Genomic DNA, 7215 nt, shown 5'->3' on the forward strand with positions numbered 1-7215 from the left:
GTTCCACTTGAGCTGAACACCAGTTAATTCATCTTAGCAAGAAGGGCTGAAAATACAAATATATTCCTGAAGTATTTCAAAACCTCAGCAGCAAGATCCAGGGGGAATTGTTGGCAGCATAATGAAGCTGCCTGTTTGAAAGTGAAAAGAAAGAACAAGGGGGCAGTCAAGTTAAAAAGAGAGCAAACCCAGCAAAATGTGAATAACCGGGAAACAATTTATATATATAAAACATTTTTCCCCTATCTTGCACCATTTACAGGGGTACAATAAAGGGGTCTATTGTTTGGTAGTGTTTCAAATCCCCTCCCATTGAGTTATTTTTTTAAGTTGAAGGTTTCATTAAGATGGCATTGAATGGAGTAAGTGAAATACTGCACTTCCCAGATATCAATGCTGAGAAAAGCTGGTTTGGCCCCAGTTAGTATTTGGATGGGATGGGAGACCACCAAGGAAGTCCAGGGTCTCTATGCACAGGAGATAGTGACAAACCACCTTCTGAATGTCTCTTGCCTTGAAAACACTACAGGGTTGCCATAAGTAAGCTGTGACTTGACAGCACTCTCCACCACCATATACACATAAATGGTTAACCTTTCCTTATTTTAATTGCTGTATCCATTAGATGAGAGGTTTTTCTGTGTTAGAGTAATGTAGATCACTAATACCTTGGTTTATGTATATGTATGTATGTATGTACGTACATATACCCCCAATAAGCTTTCAGATGAAAGGAAAATGTGCACCAGGGGTCTATAAGAATCCAAGTAATCTCTGCTGAGGTGATTTAAGGAAAGTAAATTTATCCTTAGAACTATTAACACAAAAAGGAAGCTTTTATGCAAGTGGAAGAAGTTAGACTTAGAACCACTTTGCACGACTTTTAACTTTTCTTGTGGGTCACTCTTGTGTGATGTGTGAACTGGCTCTTTTGTGAGAGAAGGAAAAGCTTCTGCACGTGAAAAGGTCTTCTGGGATCCAGCCCATTCACGAGAACAGCATGGATTTCCTAAAGGGGAATCAGCACAGAATCACATTATAAGACACAGTTCCAGGCAGGCATTTTTTGCAGCTCAAACACGGGCTGTTGCAAGTTCTTTATTAGGAAGTAGCACACACAAGATCTCACAATAAGTAATAAATATATACAGGAGCAACTTGTGTGATTGTTTTAGTGCACTGGCATAAATCTGTGCATGGCTCATACTTAGATTACTAGCCACTGTTCACCTCTATCATTTCCTATCCTGTAAAGCCCTTTAGTCCAATAAAAATGTTCACCTGTCATTCCCTTCACATATTCACAGTGGGTAGCCGTGTTAGTCTGTCTGCAGTAGTAGAAAAGGGCAAGAGTCCAGTAGCACCTTAAAGACTAACAAAAATATTTTCTTGTAGGGTATGTATTCTTTATTCTAGCTGTATCTGAAGAAGTGAGCTGTGGCTCACGAAAGCTCATACCCTACCAGAAAATATTTTTGTTAGTCTTTAAGGTGCTACTGGACTCTTGCCCTTTTCTTCTACCTTCACATATTGTTATTCTCTCATCCCACCTGCTCCTCCGTACATAAGTATGCATGTGTCATCAAGTTGCAGCCAATTTATGGCAACCCCAGCAAGGGGCTTTCAAGGCAAGTGAGAAATTGAGGCGGTTTGCCATTGCTTTCCTCTATAGAGCCTTCCTTGGTGGTCTCCCATTCAAGTACCACACCTACCCCACCAGCATAACTTAATTTATGGATTTCCTTTTCTTTTTGGAAACTGCCATACTTGGTTCTGCACTGAGCCACACAGGATGCAGACATACCTGCCCCCAATCTAAGTGCATGGGATGTCCTTGATTGTTCAGATTCTATGGGATAAAGGGATAGAATCCGTACTAGAAAAAGTGGTTTGTGTGGAAGTGCCCTGCGGCTGTTCCATCACACAAAAACAATAACTCTAAAGCAAAATGATGCATGGCTCCCTAAAGATGAAGCAGTTCATTACTGGGATGTGCTTTCTCCATTCTTGTTTGTCATGATCCACCAGGAGGAAATGTAATTGTTTCCTCAAGCAGAAACTCTGATCAGGAAGTATGCACAGGATGCAGCAGTCAGAGCCTCCACAATGGCACTGATCATTTCCCCCGGGGTTGGGAGGAAGGCAGGACTGAATCACAGTCACTGCTCCCCACCCCCAACCCTGAACAGATTGGCCTATTGCAAAAATTCCACATTATGCAGTCCCAACTTGTGGATCAGGCCTTTCGGCTTATGAATATGTGCAGATGACTCATTTATATAGCCATTTCCTCTTCTTTGATCATGACCATTGTGTTTAGAATGCACCTTAACATATCCTCCCTGTTCCTGAGCTCATGCATATATGTAGCTATTGCCTTCTCAGGTCTACTTTATGTCTGAGATGAAGCAGATTGTAGTGCATTTGCTGCAGCAAGACACCTCTACAGCTGAGCTTGTTGATCAAAAGCCTCTCAAGATATATGCTGCTAGACTATGCCACTTCACAGCGCTGGTAGTAGCATTTAATATCTGAATGCACCCTCAGCATTCCAAACTACCTTTTCAGGCAGAAAGCTACACTATTACCTCCTCCGTGGTGAGCTATTGTATACCTGTAAGAAATTGGGTGCCCTGACCTGGATGGCCCAGGCTAGCCTGATCTTGTCAGATCTCAGAAACTAAGCAGGGTCAGCCCAGGCTAGTACTTGGATGGGAGACTACCAAGGAACACCAGGATCGCTATGAAGAGACAGGCAATGGCAAAGGCAAACTACCTCTGAACATCTCTTGCCTTGAAAACCCTACTGGCTTGCCATAAATTGGCTGCAACTTGATGGCACTTTACACACACAAGAAATTGAGGGGGGCTGGTTACGTGGGAGAATTTTCAAACATTCAAATCTCTCACCCTTGTTCCGGCAGTCTACACATCATGTAGGGCTGTTGATTGTGTAGGCTGGCTCTCACACTCCAATCCTAAGCATGCTTACTATAATGGAATAAAGTTCATTTGTTTAGAAATTCGTCCTTCATCTCCAAAGCACCTTTCACTTTTCATCAGATTGTTCACATTCCATCACAGTTCAGCAACTGTATGTTGAAATGCCCATCCTGAAGGTTTAATAATTTCTGCTCTCTAATTTCCATCTCAGCATTCTTCCCTGACACGCGCCAGTGCAGGATCTGAGCTCTGTTGTTTTTCTACAATACCACTAGAGGTCAGGGAGAGACAAGCAATAATTTTGCCACTGATCAGTAACATTTTGGGTTGGAGTTCGCTGGTGGAAGCCAATGAGCTCTGACCTGACTGCCAATTATTATAGAAATTGGCAATGTGCGCTCCCAACTGCAATCATGTCCGATATTATACAAACTTTCCCAGTGACCTTGAAACTGGACTCATTAAGGCATCTGTGTGGCTGATGCACCAGAGATCTGTGACATTACTTCTTTATGGGAGGTGAAACATACTTGGAGCCTTTCCTGCATATTCTCAGCAGATCATTCAAAGCACACTGGAAGTCTTCCGGGTGTCCTCCAGGTTCTTTCAGGCCAATTCTGCAGTGCAATATTTTTAAGGTGGGAGGCAGACACATCGGACAATATACAAGACAGAAAGAAGAACACCCTTCCTCTACAGTTATTTATTTAACCTTGTTCTATGCTGCCTCAGAGCCACCAGGCTCTTGAGGTGGGATAAAAAATTTAATCGCACAACCAGCCACTGACAACAGTAAAAATCAACAGAACCACTAATCACACTACAAAACAACAGCAAGGACCCCTATCAGCCAGCATGGTGTAGTGGTTAAGAGCAGTGGTTTGGAGCGGTGGACTCTGATCTGGAGAACCGGGTTTGATTCCCCACTCCTCCACATGAGCAGGGGAGGCTAATCTGGTGAACTAGATTTGTTTCCCCACTCCTACACATGAAGCCAGCTGGGTGACCTTGGGCTAGTCACAGCTCTCTCAGACCCACCTACCTCACAGGGTGTCTGTTGTGGGGAGGGGAAGGGAAGGTGATTCTCTCCGGTTTGATTTTTTCTTAAGTGGCAGAGAAAGTCGGCATATAAAAACCAACTCTTCTTCTTCCTCTTCCTCCTCAAGTTTGGACTAGGCTTACCATTACCAGTCTCAAGGTGGGGCCTGGAGTCCCCATGGAATTACAACTGACCACAGGGATCAATTCCCCTAGACAAAATAGCAGCCTTGGAAGACAGATTTTATGGCATGTTCTCAGTTAGGTCACAAGGTCTACCGGAAACCAACTCACACAGATCGCTACTTACACAAAAACGCCAACCACCACCCCCGACAGAAAAGAGGAATAATCAAAACATTAATGGACCATGCAAGACGGATCTGTGAACCACAGTTTCTCAAGGAAGAAACTAATCATCTAAATCACGCACTGCTAGCAAACGGCTATTCCAAGAATGAAATCAGAAGGGCCATTAAACCAAACAAAAATCAGAAAACTCAGGAAAAACAGTCTCCCATAGGAAAGGTATTCTTGCCATTTATTAAAGGAGTCACTGATAGGATGGAGAAACTTTTGAAAAAACATAACCTACAAACAGTGTTTAAACCCACCAAGAAAATACAACAAATGCTACGATCAGCAAAAGACAAAAGAGACCCCCTCACCTCTGCAGGAGTATATCGTATACCTTGCAGCTGTGGAGAAGTTTACATCGGGACCACAAAACGCAGCATACAAACAAGGATAAAAGAACATGAAAGATACTGCAGACTTGGCCAACCTGAGAAATCAGCAGTGGCTGAACATGGACTGACCCAAACAGGACACAGGGTCTTATTCCAAGACACTGAAAGACTGGACAATTCTACCAACTATTTTGTCAGATTGCACAGAGAAGCCATTGAAATTCATAAACATCAGCACAACTTTAACAGAAGAGAGTTTAAGAATGAATAAGGCTTGGCTTCCTGTCCTAAAAACCTCCAGACTAACAAAGACTATAGTCAACAATAGCCATGGAGATTAGCTTTGGACTTCACACATTAACAGATCACTTCAGGATACAATGGTTCCATATTAACATACCACACCGTCATTAGCACATTATCTTGATACTTACAGGACAATGATTAGCACATTACTTTTGCAGGACAATGACTCAGCTCAAACCCAACCCCTTTCTGACTATATCTTCCTACACCCTTGACACTGAGAGACACTGTCCTTCAGTGTTACTACTCTGAAGCTGCCTGCCACAGTTGCTGGCGAAACGTCAGGAAAGAAAATTCCAAGACCACGGTTACACAGCCCGGATAACCTACAAGAACCAATGAACTCTGACCGTGAAAGCCTTCGACAATAAAGGAATCCACATCCGTACGCATGCCCACCCACCAAAATTGCCTGCGTAACAAGTGAAGGGTCTTTAGGAAACCAAAATGTCCTGCCGTTTTAGCTCCATGAGCTAATTGCAGGACTTCCCTTCGAAGCACTTTAGGCACATATAGCTTCGAGTCCTTGTACACACCGGTCCAAGGAAGATGGTTTACTGGCAGCATAGGTTTGCAGAGCATACAGGATCTAAGACAGCAATGGAGGGCACTGGGATACACTTGACTATATAAAAGCTTAGAAAAAAGCATTCAGTATTCAGCAGCACAGGTCAGGCTCAAGAGATTACTATTTCAAAACAGTCTAGAGATGCCTCCGTTCTCACGGAGTACTGTCTACTTCAAAGAGTTCAAGAATGCAAGTTCAAGAATGGTTGCTAGGATGGCTCCAGCAAGATGTGCCCAGCTTCTATAAAAACAAGAACCCTTCCCAAGCCAGTGAGCTGACAATGTGGTTGGGGGAAATGCTGTGCACAGAAATGTTAGTCAGAGACAATGCTTTGAGGTGTGAACCTCAGCTAAGCATTCTGGTTGGGCAGTGTGCCTGTCAGGCATGTGCCTATTGAATCCCTTTCTCTCCTCAGGAAACTCAAAGCAGACTGCATCCATAGAGATCACAATAGTACCAAAAACAAAGATTGGGTTCAGTTGCTTACCTAAAGTTGAAGGGCATTTAGTTTGGTTTAGTTATCCTTTTGAAGTTAATAGAAAGGGCCAGGCTCAGATTTTAATTAGTTTGGTTCTAAATACACCTGTCTAGCAGCTTATATCTCCCACAAGTCTACACTTATTGTACTGAAAATCTAGTAGACAGCGAGTGCAATCCTAAACCCATCTACTCACAATCCTAACTATGTCTGTTCTAGTCAAAAAGGGCAAGAGTCCAGTAGCACCTTAAAGACTAACAAAAATATTTTCTGGTAGGGTATGAGCTTTCGTGAGCCACAGCTCACTTCTTCAAGTATCTGAAGAAGTGAGCTGTGGCTCACGAAAGCTCATACCCTACCAGAAAATATTTTTGTTAGTCTTTAAGGTGCTACTGGACTCTCGCCCTTTTTGACTACTGCAAACAGACTAACACGGCTACCCACTGTGAATTATGTCTGTTCTGTGGAGCTTATTCCCAGGATGTGTTCTCAGGATTGCACTATATGTTTTCTAAATGCAGAGAACAAACAGCGACAGGGCCTCCCTTGGCAAGGCTCCCACAGTCACCAGGCGTTAAGGAGAAAAGGGAAAAGCACATGAAAAAAGCAGGCCGGCCTGTTTTTTCCCCTCCATCTCTTTGGCCATCTGTGAGGAAAAGGGCAAAACATCCTTCTGCGTTCCTCCCTCCTGCTTCTTCTGTCAGAACCTGGCTGATGAGAACGAGCAGCGTCTGCCTGCTTCACAGCCTAGCGAGAGAGAGAGAGAGAGAGAGAGAGAGAGAGAGAGAGAGAGAGAAGGCAAGCATTTTATGGCATAGCTCCAAGTGTCTCTCCAGCATCTGGGGGAGCAAACAGAATGTTCACCCAGCCAGCCAGTAACCTGTTACGCAACTATACACATATTCCCCACCGTTGCCACCTACTGCCGTCTCTTTCAATCCTTCAGCACCACGTGCAAAAATGTGCCAGCTAAAGAAGTCTCTTTGGCTCCCGCTCATAGGGGCATGCCTTTCAGTCCCACTCATTCCACTGGGAGCAAGGATGCAAAGAGCTGTGGGCTGGGGATCCTGCCTCGCTTTTCACCAGCGATGAGCAATCCTCGAAGCCAGTGGCCATGACGGGGGCTCGGCGTAACCAAACATCAGACAGATGATTCAGGAGCTGCAGCGGAAGCATCCGAAGCAGGCAAATAA

Source organism: Euleptes europaea, chromosome 3 (assembly GCF_029931775.1).
Source record: "Euleptes europaea isolate rEulEur1 chromosome 3, rEulEur1.hap1, whole genome shotgun sequence".
Lineage (NCBI taxonomy): Eukaryota > Metazoa > Chordata > Lepidosauria > Squamata > Sphaerodactylidae > Euleptes > Euleptes europaea.